The 19,585-nt window shown below is 37.6% G+C and overlaps 1 long non-coding RNA gene and 1 pseudogene across 2 annotated transcripts in view; one reads left to right on the top strand and one right to left on the bottom strand.

Annotated features, from left to right (window-relative positions):
- The window catches only part of LOC118897053, a 182,788-nt gene that overhangs the window by 10,940 nt on the left and 152,263 nt on the right, over positions 1-19,585 (top strand). For both annotated transcript variants that reach the window (XR_005020334.1, XR_005020333.1), the window contains exon 2: positions 10,024-10,140. This is a non-coding gene — a long non-coding RNA (uncharacterized LOC118897053). The remainder of the gene's footprint in view (positions 1-10,023; positions 10,141-19,585) is intronic.
- Positions 5,647-6,243, bottom strand: LOC118897051 (annotated as a pseudogene).

The raw sequence follows: 19,585 nt of genomic DNA, 5'->3' as shown, positions 1-19,585 counted from the left end.
GCACTGGGAGCATGGAGTCTTAACCACTGGACCACCAGAGAAGTCCCTCTTCTGGAGCCTTTTGGATCATTTGAATATCTGGTGGTGTGACTGCTTCTTTTTGTCATTCATTTGTTCTTTTCCTGATTCTGATTCTGATTCCTCGATGCATCTTGGTCCCTCTTCTTGTATACTTAGCATCTTATGCCTGGCCTCAAAATTGTTTAATAGATTTACTTTCATCTCTTCCTTCTCCCCTGAGCCTCTCTTTTCCTTTATCTCTCTCATCTACTCCTGTCTCACTTTGTGACTTTATGGCCACTGGGGGCTAGTCTAAGACGTTTATAATCTTTGCCAGAAATAATAGTGAGTTAAGTAGTCACACAGCTGTTTGCTCTAGACTGGTATGGCAAAAGTAAGAGTAGGTCAGTCCTCAGTCCATTTTCTCATCTAGTGCCTTTTACTCATGGCATAGAACAGGTAGCACCAGAAATGTCTAGGGGTCAGGGCACTTGAGTCTTCATTATGGCTTCACTATTTGCTACCTGAAATCTTGGGCAAGTCACTTAAAGACATAAAGTTTCTTCTTTGGAATTTGTTACTAATTGTTCAATTCTTTTCTGTAGTTTTGTTGTGATTCAAATGAAATAATGTGAACATGGAAAATGAAAAAAAGCCTTTTTCCTGAAAAAGAATAAGCAAGGTTGGTTGCATTTTCTGATTTTTTTCAGATGAACTAATGTCAAAGTCTCTAGAATTAGCTCTGTGTATCTTGTTTGTTTGTAAAAAGGCAATGAAATATGACATGGGACATAATTGTACAGGTAATCAGGGTTTGAAGTTGATATTTTAGTGGTAGCTTACAGCCTGAAATAAAAAGAAAGGGCCACACAGTATGAAGGGGAAATAAAGGTCAGGATGTTGATCTTGAGGTTTATTTCTAGTTGAACCAGAAATTCTGGTAAGCCAAATTAGGGGAAAGAGAAACCAATAGAAGAAACACCCCCCTCTAGTGGCGAGGAGCCAGGTTCTACACTTGGTTGCTAAGATGGGTGACTGGGGAATGGACGGCTTCATAGGATGTTTTTTGTTTCTTAAGAAGTACTCTGAGAATCCAGAGTTAAAATTCTTAATGAAGATGGTTAGTTCCAGTTTTCCTGATCAGGAGGATTAGTACATTTCACAGAATAAGTAGTATTTTGGCAGTCTCATGTGGGATCCGATTGTCTGAAAAATGTAGAGGCTAACAGTTGTTGGAAGAGGTTCACAGTTTACTTTTATGTAGGTCATTTAGAGACCAGAGAGTTAGGAAACCATTGTTACTAAATTTCTTATTGATCTGAGGTGCTATAGTAGGTACCTTTATAAACCCATTTGTAGGCGGGCAAAGCCTATATTTAAAGTTATGGATAATGCCATAGAGTAGTATTCATCTGTATTTATACAAAATAATGGTTGTGGATTTCCTAAGTGTAACTTCTGATTTGAAATTTTCAGTGGTGATCCTGAGAACCAAGTGTTTAATTTACATCTTAGAAGTGATTTAACTTCTACTTATGGAAACGTAGTGAAGTATATTAAAATAACTTACTGCCCACAATTCAGTGGCTTGGTAGGGACACCTAATGCGTTCTTGAAGGACATCTCATCTTAAGGATGTGTGTTATTGATAATAATAATTGCAAGTGATTATTACATTTAGAAATCTCAAAAGCCCATTCAGGTTTTTACTGTTTTGAACTTCTGTTTGGGAAAAATTCTTTTAAGTTACTCTGAAGAGACAAAATTTCAAAGAATAAAATGTTTATGGTACTCTGTGTTAGATCTAAGGAAAATTTGAATATCTTTCAATTCTGATATAGAAAAGAATGATTATGGCACAAGAAAATAAAGACTGCATCATCAGAGTACTATTTCTTTATTTTTAATGTCAAACTCTTGCACTGAAGGAAAGAAATTTTTTTTTTTTTTGGTTGCGTTGGGTCTTTGTTGCTGCATGCAGGTTTTCTCTAGTTGCAGCGAGCGGGGGCTACTCTTTGTTACGGTGCACAGGTTTCTCATTGCGGTGGCTTCTCTTGTGGCGGAGCATGGGCCCTAGAGCACACGGGTTTCAGTAGTTGTGGCGCACGGGTTCAGTAGTTGTGGCATACAGGCTCAGTAGTTGTGGCTTGCAGGCTCTAGAGCGCAGGCTTAGTAGTTGTGGTGCACGGGCTTAGTTGCTCCGCGGCATGTGGGATCTTCCTGGACCAGGGCTCGAACCCGTGTCCCATGCATTGCCAGGTGGATTCTCAACCACTGCGTCACCAGGAAAGTCCCCTGAAGGAAAGAAATTTGAAGCTTGCAGTAGAACTAGCTTCTCAATAGTTTGGAATATGTTTGATGATGTTTCTTGTGAAATAAAAATGGAAAAATTCTCTAGAAAATATAAACTCGTACATGGATAAAGTGAGATTATAGAGTTATGAAACTTTTGTGCATAACTTGTGGAACGATATCCTTAGTTTATGGTTATACTTCATAAATATACTTGATTTCAGGAAAGGTGAAACTAGGTCTGGCAGTAGATCAGGATCCACCTATTGGGGAAAACCAGAAAATAGGAGGAAGAGGTTATTAATGATTCATTCTTAGCCAAGAAAAATTCAGTAAGGAATAATTAAGGTCAGCTAGAGAAAGAATTATGATTGTGTTAAGTGAGTTCACAGATATTATTGAAGGCAAATCAGTTAGAACTGATTTGTTAATGTATATGGGGGCAATAAACCAATTAGATGGTCTCTTTTCTAAATTAGTGTGACAGTAGTAGAAGATATCTGGAGGGAAGTGAAATGGATGATAAGGTTAGTGGTAATTAGACCTTCTTCATTAAATCCTAGCACTAAAGAGGTACTGTGTATATTAGTGATAGTTTAATTCTATAAATAAAATTTAATATTAGAAATTGATATAATGTTGGCATTGTTAAAATTAGACAAGTGCTGATTTGTGTAAAGGGTTGCAGCAAGTGGGCTTGAATAAAGAGCCTGGACTCCAAACCTCATTAAATTCCAGATAAAGTATAAGAATAATAATTCATATTTGTGAAGGATTTTACAGTATTCTGAATGTTTTCATCTGTATGATCTCATTTGATTCTTATCAGAACCCTGGAGGATAGCAGCACAGGTTTGATTATCCCATTTTTACAAATAAGGTCACGGAGGCTCAGAGAGGCTAACCAACTTACTAAAGAGCAAATAGGGACTGAATGACAGGAGTGGGACTTCAACCCATGATTCCTTACCAAAATGCCTTTGTTCACTGTATTAGCTTCCTATGGTTGCTGTAACAAATTTCCACAAACTGGGTGGCATAAACAACAGATATTTATTCTCTCATGGTTCTGGAGGCCAGAAGTCTGAAATCAAGGTGTTGTCAGGGCTTCACTCTCTCCGGAGGCTCTAGGGGAGAATTCATTCTTTGCCTCTTTCACCTTCTGATGGCTGTTGGCACTCCTTGGCTTATGGTCACCTCACTCCAGTCTCTGCCTTTGTGGTCACATAGCCTCCTCCTTCTCTATTCTGTGTCTTTTCCTCTTATGTCTGTCTCAAATCTCTCTTTGCCTTTCTCTTGTAAGGACTCTTATAAGGATTGATTCTTATAAGGACTGACTTTAATACTCCACTTGTTATTGGATTTAGGACCCACCTAGTAAGCCAGGATGATTTCCTCATCTCAAGATCTTTAATTACACCTGCAAAGACTCTTTATTCAAATAAGGTAACATTCACAGTTTCCAGGCATTAGGACATGTATCTATCTTTTCAGGGACCACCAGTTCAACCCACTATATTCATTGTATGCCATTTAATTTAATATCTTCCTTTTGGATTGAAGAAATAATCTTCTGTCTGAAGGTGGGCAAATGGGCTGGGGAATTTTTAGCTAGTATACAAAGAGGAACATTTAAAATACTTCTGGTTGGTGCTAAGTGCTTAGTAACTAGAATTGAACTAATTAACACAAGAGTTCCACCAAATCGTTATGCTAGCTTTGCATTTGCAGAACTATAAAAAAAGGGACTAAATTAAGTTAAAGTAACATCTGACTATTCATGATTAACAATATTAAAAGTTGGGTTTTTTTGTTTCTTGTGTAATTGGACTAAAAGGTGTGTGTGTATGTTTTGGTCATGGCTTAAATCAGTAGGATAGGCTTCTTACATTACGTGGGCATTCTCATTTGGGTCATATAAGTCAAGATCCATATGTAAACTCTTTTTTTTTTTTTTAAGAATTGTTTATTTACTGAACCTGGGGCAGATTAGATACACAACCAATTTTAAATTTACATATTTTAACTCAATTTTGAAATGTTTTCACACACATGCGCACACAAATTGGAATGCAACAGTTGTCCTAAGGTAAAACACAGTCACCTGAAACTGTTGCAAGTATTTTCACCCCAGGTTGAAAAATTGTTTATCCTGAACATGAAAACCTGTAACAAATTTAAATTAATTATATAAAGCTCATTACTTGTAGTTTTCCCCTTGCAAAGATCCAAAAAAAAAAAAAAGCACAAGTAACTAATATACATCAGTCACAACATAATTCTGGATCATCCCCACACCAAAACTAGATGCCTCTTTAATTTTAAACCCATCAGCAGAGAAAGTCATTTCGTTTTATACAAAACAAAATTCAAAAGAAAAGAAAAACCCAAGAAAAACAAAAACAAAAACCCTGATACTGACAGTGATGTTCAGTACCGTAATTAAACAGTGACCAAAATGCCACTGATCAAAAATGAAACGGTGGCTGTATATCACTGCAAAGAAATCCAGGAGGCTTTAACCCTTTGGCATCAGAAATCCAGATTTTTCCTAGTACTGAATGCATACCTCCTACGTGCCAAGAGTAGAGAAGTGGATGTGCCAGCACAGAAAGAAAAAGAGCTACCGTTCGCTGAAACACCTAGAGAATTGGCTTTAACAGAGACTTCTTACATGGTTAGGCAGAAACCAAAAAATGGTTATTAGCTGCTTGTGTCAACAATTTTAACTGGAGGTGACTGAGTTCTAAGGTTCAGAGTAAAACTTTAGCGGGGGGGAAAGGTTGTTGGTTTAAGACTTATCTTTAAAGCAAAAGCAAGGTAGACAAAGTATGAAAATACCACCTGGTAGCATCTTCTAAGTCACAGGGCTCTGCCATTTTTGGCTGGACAGAAAATGTCAAGATTCAGATTGTTGTTTCTCATAAGGACTCAACAAAATGAATCTTTAATGACTTGAACTGCAGGATTAGGGATCCCAAGAATGCAGTCATTTTAGTAAAGTGCTATCAGTAAAGTACTATCCTGAACAAACTGCATTTTATTATGAAAGCAAAAGGAAAGAAGATATAATAAGGACTATACACCTATATTCAACTTACAGCGTCTGAGTTCTGGAAGGACCTGTATAATGGAGGAAGAATTCAAATACGAAATTATGCCAATCAAATGTCAAATTTTCACTATAATTTTCCTGAAGAAGTGTTTTCCCCCCAATATCTATTAATTACAAAGAAACATAAGCTGTGAATGTACAGTTCAGAAAATAAAAACCTAGAAAGTAATGACATTATTATGCCCAAGATGTTTGGTAAACAGTGAATTATGAGTTTGGGACCATCAGGAAAAGGCTTTTTAAACAACCTTCCGGACTACAAAAAATCTCTTCAGATAGTAGATCCGTCCCAATGTCATGGCAACTAGAACAAGAGCTTCAAAGAAGGACCAAAGGACCACTCTGCTGTTTGTGCTGTCATTGACTGCTCTGTGTATTCGCTCCCGAGCTTCCATGTATTCCTGTTCATGCTTTACAGCTGTCATTGCCACTGTGAGCTCACTAATCATTTCTTGTAGCTTGTTCTGGTGAGCTTCTGTTTCCATGTCTTGTCCTTTTGGGGCCTCCCCAATATCAACGGTGAACATCACTATCTTTGGAGTCACGTTGGACATTCTGCTGCTAAAACAAAACTTATATGTTCCATCCATGTGAGCAGCAAATGTGTATTTCCCACTGGACTCCCAGTCTCCTTTATAAATTCGTTTATTATTAGGCCCTGTAATCTATACGTCGATGTCCAGGAAGCTGCCCTCAGCCACCTCGAAGATGAGGCCCATCTTGGTGCCCAAGGTGACCCGCTCGAAGAAGCACTCCTCGGCATGTGCGTCGATGCTGACAAAGTAGCCTGAGGCTGTGGCCAGGAGGGCGGCCAGGAGCTCAGCGAGTGCCACCATGATGGGGCTGGGGTTGAAGCCAGGACCGGGACTGCATCTCCAGAGCTGCCGTCGCTGCTGCCACTGCTGCCTTCTCCACAATATTGTGGGGTTTTTTTTTCATATCTTTTTCTTAAATCAAAAAAAAAATTTTATACAGCAGGTTCTTATTAGTTATCTATTTTATACATATTAGTGTATATACGTGAATCCCAATCTCCTAATTCATCCCCCCACTGCCACTTTCCCCCCTTGGTGGCCATACGTTTGTTCTCTACATCTGTGTCTCTATTTCTGCCCTGCAAACTGGTTCATCTGTACCATTTTTCTAGATACCACATATATGCGTTAATATACGATATATGCTTTTCTCTTTCTGACTTACTTCACTCTGTATGACAGTCTCTAGGTCCATCCACGTCTCTGCAAATGACACAATTTCATTCCTTTTAATGGCTGGGTAATATTCCATCGTATATAGGTACCACATCTTCTTCATCCATTCCTCTGTCTATGGGCATTTAGGTTGCTTCCCTGACCTGGCTATTGTAAATAGTGCTGCAATGAACATTGGGGTGCATGTGTCTTTTTGAATTACGGTTTTCTCTGGGTATATGCCCAGTAGTGGGATTGCTGGGTCATATGGTAATTCTATTTTTAGTTTTTTAAGGAAGCTCCATACTGTTCTCCACAGTGGCTGTATCGATTTACATTCCCACCAACAGTGCAAGAGGGTTCCCTTTTCTCCACACCCTCTCCAACATTTGTTGTTTGTAGATTTTCTGATGATGCCCATTCTAACTGGTGTGAGGTGATACCTCATTGTACTTTTGATTTGCATTTCTCTAATGATTAGTGATGTTGAGCAGCTTTTCATGTGCTTCTTGGCCATCTGTATGTCTTCTTTGGAGAAATGTCTATTTAGGTCTTCTGCCCATTTTTGGATTGGGTTGTTTGTTTTTTTAGCATTGAGCTGCATGAGCTGTTTATATATTTTGGAGATTAATCCTTTGTCTGATGATTTGTTTGCAAATATTTTCTCCCATTCTGAGGGTTGTCTTTTCGTTTTGTTCATAGCTTCCTTTGCTGTGCAAAAGCTTTGAAGTTTCATTAGGTCCCATTTGTTTATTTTTGGTTTTATTTCCATTACTCTAGGAGGTGGGTCAAAAAAGATCTTGCTGTGATTTATGTCAAAGAGAGTTCTCCCTATGTTTTCCTGTGTAGTGTCCAGTCTTACGTTTAGGTCTTTACTCCATTTTGAGTTTATTTTTGTGTATGGTGTTAGGGAGTGTTCTAATTTCTTTCTTTTACATGTAACTGTCCAGTTTTCCCAGCACTACTTATTGCAGAGACTGTCTTTTCTCCATTGTATATCCTTGCCTCCTTTGTCATAGATTAGTTGACCATAGGTGCATGGGTTTATCTCTGGGCTTTCTATCCTGTTCCATTGATCTGTATTTCTGTTTTTGTGCCAGTACCATATTGTCTTGATTACTGTAGCTTTGTAGTATAGTCTGAAGTCAGGGAGTCTGATTCCTCCAGCTCCTTTTTTTTTCTCTCAAGACTGCTTTGGCTATTCGGGGTCCTTTGTGTCTCCATACAAATTTTAAGATTTTTTGTTCTAGTTCTGTAAAAAATGCCACTGGTAATTTGATAGGGATTGCATTGAATCTGTAGATTACTTTGGTAGTATAGTCATTTTCACAATATTGATTCTTCTAATCCAAGAACATGGTATATCCCTCCATCTGTTTGTGTCATCTTTGATTTCTTTCATCAGTGTCTTATAATTTTCTGAGTACAGGTCTTTTACCTCCTTAGGTAGGTTTATTCCTAGGTATTTTATTCTTTTTGTTGCAATGGTGAGTGGGATTGTTTCCTTAATTTCTCTTTCTGATCTTTCGTTGTTAGTGTATAGGAATGCAAGAGATTTCTGTGCATTAATTTTGTATCCTGCAACTTTACCACATTCATTGATTAGCTCTAGTAGTTTTCTGGTGGCATCTTTAGGATTCTCTATGCATGGTATCATGTCATCTGCAAACGGTGACAGTTTTACTTCTTTTCCAATTTGTATTCCTTTTATTTCTTTTTCTTCTCTGATTGCCATGGCTAGGACTTCCAAAACTATGTTGAATAATAGTAGTGAGAGTGGACATCCTTGTCTTTTTCCTGTTATTTGAGGAAATACTTTCAGTTTTTCACCATTGAGAATGATGTTTGCTGTGGATTTGTCATATATGGCCTTTATTATGTTGAGGTAGGTTCCCTCTATGCCCACTTTCTGGAGAGTTTTTATCATAAATGGGTGTTGAATTTTGTCAAAAGCTTTTTCTGCATCTATTGAGATGATCATATGGTTTTTATTCTTCAATTTGTTAATATGGTGTAGCACATTGATTGATTTGCGTATATTGAAGAATCCTTGCATCCCTGGGATAAATCCCACTAGATCGTGGTGTATGATCCTTTTACTGTGTTGTTGGATTCTGTTTGCTAGTATTTTGTTGAGGATTTTTGCATCTATATTTATCAGTGATATTGGTCTGTAATTTTCTTTTTTTGTAGTATCTGTGGTTTTGGTATCAGGGTGATGGTGGCCTCATAGAATGAGTTTGGGACTATTCCTTCATCTGCAATTTTTTGGACGAGTTTGAGAAAGATGGGTGTTAGCTCTTCTCTAAATGTTTGATGGAATTCACCTGTGAAGCCATCTGGTCCTGGACTTTTGTTTGTTGGAAGAGTTTTAATCACAGTTTCAATTTCATTATTTGTGATTGGTCTGTTCATATTTTCTATTTCTTCTTTTTTTTTAATTAAAAAAATTTTTTTTGGCCTGTTGGGTCTTTGTTGCTCCGTGTGGGCTTTCTCTAGTTGCAACGAGCGGGGTCTGCTCTTCGTTGTGGTGCGCAGGCTTCTCATTGTGGTGGTTTCTTTTGTTGTGGAGCAAAGGCTCTAGGTGTGTGGGCTTCAGTAGTTGTGGCGCATGGGCTCAGTAGTTGTGGCTCGCAGGCTCTAGAGCTCAGACATAGTAGTTGTGGCACACGGGCTTAGATGCCCCGCGGCATGTGGGATCTTCCCAGACCAGGGATTGAACCCGTGTCCCCTGCGTTGGCAGGTGGATTCTTAACTACTGTGCCACCAGGGAAGTCCCCATGTATGTAAACTCTTTAAGGGAAGGGGCTTGGTGTGTCTTGTTTACAGTTAGATCCCCAGTGTAGTTCCTGACACATAGGTGTGCTCAAAGAATTTGCTGAATGAATGAAATAACTTTTTATGACACCCAAATCAGGCAACCACAAGTCCCATACTGTTTCACTTTTTGGAGAGTCCTGAATAACAGTAAGACTGTAAGAGAGTCCTCACTGACTTCAAGAGATTCCACTGTGAGTCCATTTACTTTTGACAGAGCCTACAACTTTTTCTTCTCTGATAATCTTCGCTCTAGGCCAAAAACGTGTTGTCATTGCCTTGTTCACATTAAACAATCATCAGTGAGATTCCTTCCGCCCATCATTTCACTTCTCACTAGCATGGAACTCAGGTACCACTAGAGGCATTCTGGTGAGCTAGTCCAGCCACCTCTTCAGGTCATTAGTGCCACACATTAAGCTCTGGGGAGGGGGCAGGCTTTTGTCCTCTCAAAAGTGTGCAGAGTTTTGACTCTCTGATATAGCTTTCAGTGTTAACAGATAGGAATTGGGTGACTCAAATGATGTGCCAGACCTTCTATGTGTTATCTCAAATACTGCTTCCAACCAACCTTAGAAGCTAAGTACTATCATCATCCCTGTTTTACAGAAGCGCAAAGAAGTTAAGTACTTGACCAAGTTCACACCAAGATTTGAACCCAGGTAGTCTTACTTCAGAGCCTACGTTCTTATCCGTGCCCATTGCCAGCCTCGAGCTCATTCATTTGTAAGTAACCTGTTCTTTCTTTCTGAAAGCTTATATTTTTTCTTTATTCTTAAACTTCAGAAATTTCATGAGGATATATCTAAATGTACGCCTTTTTTCAATTATCCTGCCTGGCACTCAATGATTGCTTTTGTTCTGACAACTCTAGTCTCCTCCTGAGGGTAGTTTTCTTGTATTGTGTGTGTGTGTTTTTTTTTTTTTTTTTTTTTTTAATTCTGTTGTACTGTGTTTTGATTATTGCTTTCTCCAGTATGGTCTTTGCTCTCCCTCTGGAACTTCTTTTATTTCCGCTTAGGCCTTCTAGGCCTGCCTTCTGTTTCCTTTTTTTTTTTTTTTTTCATTCAGGAATTCCATTTCTTTTTATTTTTGCCCTGGATAGTGTGTTAACTCATTCACTTGCTTTTCCAGATAGCAAATTTGTTCTTCAGAAAGGTCTCTTCTACTTTTACTTCCTTAATTGAAATTTAAAATTTATAAATCATGTTTAAAGAATTTCCCAGTATATTATTTTGTTCTGGTTATTTTTTGCATTCAGTATCATATAAAAATACCATAACCAAGTAAACCCAATTTATTTTAGAAGTGTGAGGCTATTTCAATATTAGGAAATATTAATGCAATATCTCACTTTAATAGGTAAAAGGAAAAAATCTTAGGGTCATTTCCACAGACATTGTAAAGGTATTTGATAATCAATACCCATTCTTGATTTAAAAAAAAAGAAACAAAACACAGCGCTTGGTAATCCAGGAAATGAAGGATACTTTCTTAATAGCCATTTTCATACTTAACATTGAAATACTTAAGCAGCATTTCCCAAGTGTATTCCTCTGGACTGTGGATCTGGTGTTTTATATAAAAAGGGGTGTCTTGGTATATTAGTTAGCATAAAGCAAGATATTATAATAAACACCAACATTTTAGCAGCTTAATACAACAGAAATTTATTTCTCCCTCATGTAATAGTCCAATGTGGATGTTTCTGGTTGATAGACAGTTTTTCTCTATATGGTGATTCAGGAACTTGGGTTCCTTGTATCATGTGGCTCTCTCTTTCCCTAAGGCCTTGAAATCTTCTGTTTCCAGCTGGTAGAAAAGCAAAGAAAGGGTGGAAAATGCATATTCTCTTCTCAGTTTCTGTGGCCTGGATATGACACACATTTCTGTTCACATTCCTTATTCCATTTACCAGACAAGTGACCTCACCTGTCTGTGTGTGGTCAGGGAGGGGAATGGAAAATAGTATCTCGCTGGGCAGCCACAGGTAGGGAATAGGTAGGCATTCTCATTTGTAGCTGGCAGGAGTAGAAATTAGGACCATCTGAATGGAGGACACTATGGTAATATCTATGAAATTAAAAATATACATATCCTTTGACCTTAAAACTCCACTTCTAGCAATTTTTCTGCAGATATATTATTCACAAATGTGTGCATGTTTACATTTTAAGGCTATGTCTAGCAATACTGTAATAGCAAGAGGTTGGAAATATTCTGAATGTCCATCAAAGGGTACTAGATGAATAAGTTATTATATATCTGTATAATGGAACACTTTGCAGCCATTAGGAGGAACAAGGCAATGATAAGTGTACTGCCTAGGGGGAGAAAAGCAAGGTACAAAGCTGAGTGCATTGCTGCCATTTATTTAAAAAGAGAAATATATACACATATGCTCATATATTCATAGACTACTTGTGGAACCATCACAAGAAGCTGGTAACAGTGGTTGCTTCTGTTTAAAACTATAAGATAATGTGGGTGGGGTGGGAGGGAGACATGCTTTTACTGCATACTCTTTTTGTGATATGCACCTTTTAAATATAAAAGTCAGTTGCAGAAGTATAGTAAATAACATGGAAAGATGGTTGTAATATATTATTGCCTGAAGAAAGCTGCTTACTGAAAAGAATGTAAAATATGTTGTTATTTTTATAAATAAATAAAAATTTTAAATGGTATATATTAAAATACAGTGGTTTATTTGTGGTTTTTGCTTATCTGTATTTTTTGATTTTTTAATAATGAACATATATCACCTTTGTAATTTTAAAAAATTATGAAAATAAAAAAAGAAATACAATGAAAACTTTTCATAGGAGTCCCAGTTAACCCTGCCATGAAATCTTCCTCCATTTTTCCTGTTAAGATTAATGAATGCTTCTTTTTTGCTTTCGTGCTACATTTTTCATAAATTTATGACACTCTGAATTGCATTATCATGTACACATTTGGCTCACCTATTCTGTGCATTCTTTAAGGGTCTGGATCATACCAGATTAATCCAGGTATCCCTGTCAGTGCCAACAGCAGTGTCTTTCCCGTTAACAGGTGTGCATTAAATATTGAGTTGGTGCTTAAAGCAGGGAATACAATGAGTACAGTGGTTGTGAATTTTGTTGCATGATGCAGCCTGTATTTAATACTGTATCAGATCCACTGACTCTTTAGTAATGTCAGTGGCTTATTGGGTGGAGTGCAGAGTACATGGGTCAAAGGTTTCCTTTCTAAAATGATACTGGTTGCCTTCAGGGATCACTGTCTCTGCATCATAAGTTAGTGTGGGCCTGTTATAGAAATTTATGTAGTAAAAAAATGACATCAAGTTAAATAAATGTAAGAGTAATCAAACTTCTGATGACATAGTCCCTGATCTGATACAGGTGAGACACTCCTATCAGTTTTGTATTTTAATTTTAGTGCTGTTTCCTCCTACTCTTCATACTATTTTCCTTTCCCCATTTCTATCCTTTTGCTACAATCCCTCCTTGTACACATCCCTGTATTTTTGATGTGGTCATCACGGGTTGGTTATGAGTGAATGAGAAGAAATGCAAATAGAAGAACTAGGAGTGGATAACATTACTTGCAGCAGTAAGATTTTTTTTTTTAACATCTTTATTGGAGTATAACTGCTTTACAATGTTGTGTTAGCTTCTGCTGTATAACAAGGTGAATCAGCTATATGTATACATATATCCCTGTATCCCCTCCCTCTCACCCTCCCTATCCCACCTCTCTAGGTGGTCACAGAGCATCGAGCTGATCTCCCTGTGCTATGTGGCTGCTTCCCACTAGCTATTTTACATTTGGTAGTGTATATATGTCCATGCTACTCTCTCACTTCGTCCCAGCTTACCCTTCCCACTCCCTGTGTCCTCAAGTCCATTCTCTACATCTGCGTCTTTATTCCTGTCCTGCCCCTAGGTTCATCAGAACCTTTTTTTTTTTAAGATTCCATATATGTGTTAGCATATGGTATTTGTTTTTCTCTTTTTGACTTACTTCACTCTGTATGACAGACTCTAAGTCCATCCACCTCACTACAAATAACTCAATTTTGTTTCTTTTTATGGCTGAGTAATATTCCATTGTATATATGTACCACATCTTCTTTATCCACTCATCTGTCAGTGGACACTTAGGTTGCTTCCGTGTCCTGGCTATTGTAAATAGTGCTGTGATGATCATTGTAGTACATGTCTCTTTTTGAATTATGGTTTTCTCAGGGTATATGCCCAGTAGTGGGATTGCTGGGTCATGCGGTAGTTCTATTTTTAGTTTTTTAAGGGACCTCCATACTGTTCTCCATAGTGGCTGTATTAATTTACATTCCCACCAACAGTGCAAGAGGGTTCTTTTCTCCACACCCTCTCCAGCATTTATTGTTTGTAGATTTTTTGATGATGGCCATTCTGACCAGTGTGAGGTGATACCTCATTGTGGTCTTGATTTGCATTTTTCTAATGATTAGTGATGTTGAGCATCCTTTCATCTGTTTGTTGGCAATCTGTATATCTTCTTTGGAGAAGCGTCTATTTAGGTCTTCCACCCATTTTTGGATTGGGTTGTTTGTTTTTTTTGATATTGAGCTGCATGAGCTGTTTGTATATTTTGGAGATTAATTCTTTGTCAGTTGCTTCATTTGCAAATATTTTCTCCCATTCTGAGGGTTGTCTTTTTGTCTTGTTTATGGTTTCCTTTGCTGTGCAAAAGCTTTAAAGTTTCATTAGGTCCCATTTGTTTATTTTTGTTTTTATTTCCATTTCTCTAGGAGGTGGGTCAAAAAGGATCTTGCTGTGTTTTATGTTATAGTGTGTTCTGCCTATGTTTTCTTCTGAGAGTTTTATAGTACAGCAGTAAGTTTTTTTAATTGAAAATTTCTTGAAAATTTCTAGATTTGATGATCTGGGTTCTCTGCAATTCCCAGTTTTATTGCCACAGTGACCTTATCCTCTCTGTTTGTTTCCTATGTTCTAGTCATAGAGGTTTACTTATTATGCTCCAAAGGTTCCTTCTAGGGCCTTTCCTCAAACCTTTTCTTATTGGGAGGTCCTCTGCATGTATCCACTGATCCAAGCATTACCTTCCCATGAAGAGCCAATTCAGATGCCACCTCTTTAAAGAAGTCATGCAGACCCTCCCAATCTGTTTCACTCTTTACTCATTCTACCATTAAATTGTTATACCTCCATTAGAGCACTAATTACAGTTCACTAATGTGTTCATTCTATACACATTCATTGAATGTCTACCACGCATATGTTGTTTTGGGAGCTAGGATAGGAGACCACTACGGCAGTCTGTCCTCAAGAAGCTTACAGTATAGTGGAGGAGACAGATGAGCAGGACAGTTGCAGTACAATGTAATAAGTGCAGCGAGTGTGTGCAGGATTCTGTGGGAGCACAGAGAGGGAGCATCTAATCTAGCAGGGGATGGGGATTCCAGACAGATTTGAGTTGGACAGCATGTTGTAGGTCATGGAGATAAGAAATGTCTTGCACTTCTGAAGAATGATAAGTAGCTCAGTTAGGCTGAAGTGTGGATGGGGAAAGTGGCAGGAGATGAGGCCAGAGAGGCTAGAAGGGGTAGAATCCTGATGGGTCTTTTGTGCCAAGGTAGGGATATGAGCTTTCTGAAAGCAACTTAGAGCTCCTGAAGGATTTTATGTGGGGAACATGTGAGTAAGCTGTAAATTCTGTGAGTTTCTTGAGGGTAGAAATCAAGTCTTATACATCAATATATCACTTTAGCATCTAATACAGAGCTTAATACATAATAGAGGCTCAGTAAAGTAGAATTGGATTTGCTGGGTACTGCTCCAGTTTTTTTTTTTAAAGAATCGGTTTATCTGAAATAGTAATAGTGTTGAACACTTTTTGCACTCCATCAAGTCTGCAACCACTATCTTACTTAATCTTTACAACTATGGTCTGAGGTAGGTATAGTAGCTTAGAGGGTTTAAGTGAGGGAACTGTAGTATAGTAGTTAAAACTACTTAGGTTTGAATTTCAGCTCCTCAATTTACTAGTTTTGGACCTGAAAGTTACATACTTGCCTCAATTTCCTCATCTGATAATGATGATAATAATGTTACCTACCTCATACCTCATAGGGTATTGTGAGGATTAATGACACATGTAAATACATGTAAAGTGCTTGGCTCTGTAGTTGCTAGGTGATTGCATGCTCAATAAATATAATTCTTAGCTTTTAAGAAACATACCCCAGAGTCACATGAGCAATTAGTGGTGAAGCCCACAGTGAACAAGGCAATCTGATTTCAGAATCTTTACTATACTATGTTATAACTGCTTTTGTGGTTATAGAGAGATGACTAAAGATGGGTTCTAAGCAGTGGAACAAAATGGATTTCATTCAACATGGGAAATAACGATTTAGGGTAGGGAATTCTTCATAGGGGCTCTTCACATTATCCCCACTTAAAGAACTCTTCTTTGCTATCTTGCCTGCATATAGGGACTTATGTGAGAAATACATCTCTATAATTTAGGTAAATGACATTAATTCCAGATTTATAATGCACATGGCTAATGAACCTGAAGAATATCTTACAAAGGTCTCACTCTAGGAGTTGGTCTACTAGTGCTGACTCCTGGGATACCATGTCAAGTCTTGTTGCTCTGTTCACCATCTCCATACTCCCTAGATTTTTCCAACTTTAGGACCCAAGTGGGAGTCTTATGTTGGAGGATGTTGTACAAACCACATGCGTAAAGAAAATAATTTACATTTTTCCTTTCTTAGCTTCTGGAACATCAGTGATTCCATCCTCCCACTTCTATTGGGCAGAAATTGAGGTATTCTCCTTATGGTCCCTCATCTTCTCCAAAATCCACCACCACCACCACACATACACACACACAAGCACACACACAAACACACACACTCTCTCTCTCCTTGCTATACATGTCAGAGGGATCCAGCGTAACTACTTTTTTCTGATTCAAGGACCCAAGAATATGCAGTCTTTGGTAATAAAGGAGCACACCAACTTTCCACCTTCTCCATTCCTACCCTTTCCACTCATGACTGTCTTTTAGCTTTCTTTTCTCTGTTTCTTTGCTCACCATTGTATCCGCCTATCCCTTGCACAATGCCCAATGCCTGGTATATAGTAGGCATTCAATAGATAGTTTTTGAAAGAATAAAAAAAAACAAGATGCACTGTATATTTAGTATCTTAATGATATTCAATTACAGAAAAATGTGCAAAAATATTGCCTTGCTTTAAATGTTTTATGAGAGCAGACTGTTCTTAGCAAGTGGGCCCCACCTTCACCTCCACTGCCACATTAGAACTCCCACAACTTCTAGATTTATTCAGTTACCCTGAATATAGGCCTGGGAAAAGGGTGGGATAGATGCAAAAAGGGAATTTCTTGGGGATATATCTTTTGCTTATCTGAACTGAGTCATCTTCCTTCAATTAGTTCCAAGACAGCTTACAATCAGGCTGTTCATTAGAATTTCAGGGTTTTCGCAAGGCAGTACATTCATTCAGATTGCCAAAATATGAGACCCAAAGTGCCTACATCACAGTGGTAAAACAACCGCCCCTGACATCTATCTGCACAGATAGATACCACTCTAGGTGTTAAAGAAACTGAATGGATGACCCACAAATTCGGGAGGAGATCTCCGGGTTGGAGGCAGGTTTATCTCCAATGGGATTGGTTATTTTTCCAAGTTCTTTTGCAATTTCATGACTTCACAATGGAAAAGTTTCCACAGATTTAAGTTCATCAAGAAATAAATAGATCATAGGAAGACATACTAGAAAGAGGTAGGAGAAAATAATCTGAGGAAAGTAGAAGATACCCAGAAAGCCCAAGCAACCTACTTTTTAGGTCTAAAGCCTCCTTGGAAATCACTGGCTTCCACAGACTTCTATCCTGGAGGGCAGCATATCTAATTCTCTTAGTTTCCAGTTTTTGAACCCCTTGCTTACATCGTCAGTTATATTTGAAACTGTAGTAATCTTTTCCCCTTGTTTTCTTTCACTTCAACCCTCACATATACCCTTTCTCCCACCACTCTGATAACCTGATAATGTTTTAGAATTTTAGTTAGTTCAAATTGGTTGACATCACTTGTTTATCAGGGTATTAAAACCTGCAAAATTGTAGCTGTAGATATCTGGGACCACAGTCCAGAATAAATAACCTTCATAATTCTGGTACCTATAAAGAACTCAAATATATGTAGACAGTTATACTGAGGCAACTCTCATTTCACTGGTTTCCTAGGAAAACCTTTAGAAATGCGAAACAAAGGCTTAAACTTTAGGACCTTATCCTTGCCTGAAAGTCCAGACTTATGTTAGTCTGGGCCATGATGATGCACCAGTAGACTGTCCGGACATGTTCAAAGCAGTCGAACTGGTCCTTCAGGACTTTGATTGGCCCTGGATTACAAATGATGTACTGCAATATGGAGAAACACTCAATCTGTGTCCAAAGATGAAGAACATCTGAACATCTGCTACTAGAGACCAAGTATCGTGTGTGTGTGTGTGTGTGTGTGTGTGTGTGTGTGTGTGTGTCTACCACCTGGAGGTCGTCTCCAAGACTTCAAGAGAAAGTGATACTCAGGCTTGAATTTGGTGTCCTTCACACATAAATCTCGTTCATAGCTTGCTCTGTCTCCAATCCTCCTTAAGAAATTAGAAAAAGAAGACCAATTAAGCCCAAAGCAACTCAATAAAGAACAGAAATAGGAAAATAGAAAGAGACAATTAATAGAGAAATTAACAAAGCCAAAGTTTTTCCTTTGAAAGTACAATAAAATTGATGAACTCTTACCATGACTGATAAGGAGAGAAAACAGAAATTACCATAATTAGGAATGAAAGAGGAATATCACTATAGATCATACTGACATTAAAAGATTAATAAAGAAATATTATGGAAATTTGATGCCAGTAAATTCAAGAAATTAGATGTTTTCAAATTCCTTTAAAACACAACTTACTAAAGCTAATACAAGATGGAATAGAAAATCTGAATAGCCCTATATCTATTTAAAATTTTGAATTTGTGGTAAAAACGTTCCTGTGAAGAAACTACAGGTCCAGATGGTCTCTCTGGTTGAATACTATCAACATTTAAGAAGCAATAATATGAATGTTAAACAAATTCAGAAAATAGAGAAGGAGGGAACATTTTCTAACTCATTTTATGAGGCGAACATTACCCAGATACCAAACAGAAATAAAAATCCTTAAAAATATGATCAGGTTGAATCCAGGACTGTATAAAAATGTTAATACATCATGACCAAGTGGGGGTTAGTCCAGGAAACAAAATTGCTTAACCCAAAAATTAATTAATGTATTTCACATTTTAACATAATAAAGGAGAAAACCTATATAATCCTTTCAATACGTGCAGAAAGAGCATTTCACAAAATTCAATAATTTTTGACTCAGCAAATCAGGAATAGGAAGAAATTTCTTTAACTTGTTGAAGAGCATCTATAAACACCTGTAGCAGCATCGTATTTAGCACTGAAATATTGAAAGCCTTTCCCCATGACTGAGAACAAAGTATGGATGTTCTCTCTTAGTACTTCTATTTAATGTTGCACTGGAGCTCCTAGCCATTGCAATGAGGCAAGAAAAAGAAGTAAAAGATATAAAGCCTGCAAAAGGCATAATTCTGTACTTAGAAAATCTTAAGGAATCTGTAAAACAACTACTGGTACTTATAAATGAATTTAGAAAGGCCACAGAAACAAGTTCAATTATATTTTTATAGATCAGTTGCAAACAATTGGAAAATGCAATTAAGAATATAATTCTATATCAGATAACCCCAAAAACCATAAAATACTAAGGACGTAGATCATCGACACAATGTAAAAATCAAAAACTATAAAGCTTCTAGAAGAAAACACACACCTGGTTAGGCAAAGATTCTTAGAGAGAGCATAACTAGCATTAAATAGAAGGGAAATTGATAAATTGGAATTCACAACCTTTTGCTCATCAAAAGTTACCAGAACAAGAAATGAAAAGGGAAGACACAGACTGGGCGAAAATGTTTACAATATACATATCTCCTGCAAATCAATAATAAATAGACACCCCATACAAAATGGGCAAAGACTTGAGCAGGTAGTTCATAAAGGAATGTGTACAAA

The sequence above is a fragment of the Balaenoptera musculus genome, chromosome 6 (genome assembly GCF_009873245.2).
Source record: "Balaenoptera musculus isolate JJ_BM4_2016_0621 chromosome 6, mBalMus1.pri.v3, whole genome shotgun sequence".
Classification (NCBI taxonomy): Eukaryota; Metazoa; Chordata; class Mammalia; order Artiodactyla; family Balaenopteridae; genus Balaenoptera; species Balaenoptera musculus.
Note: the sequence above shows the minus strand (reverse complement) of the source record. Positions and strands in the feature narration are given on the sequence as shown.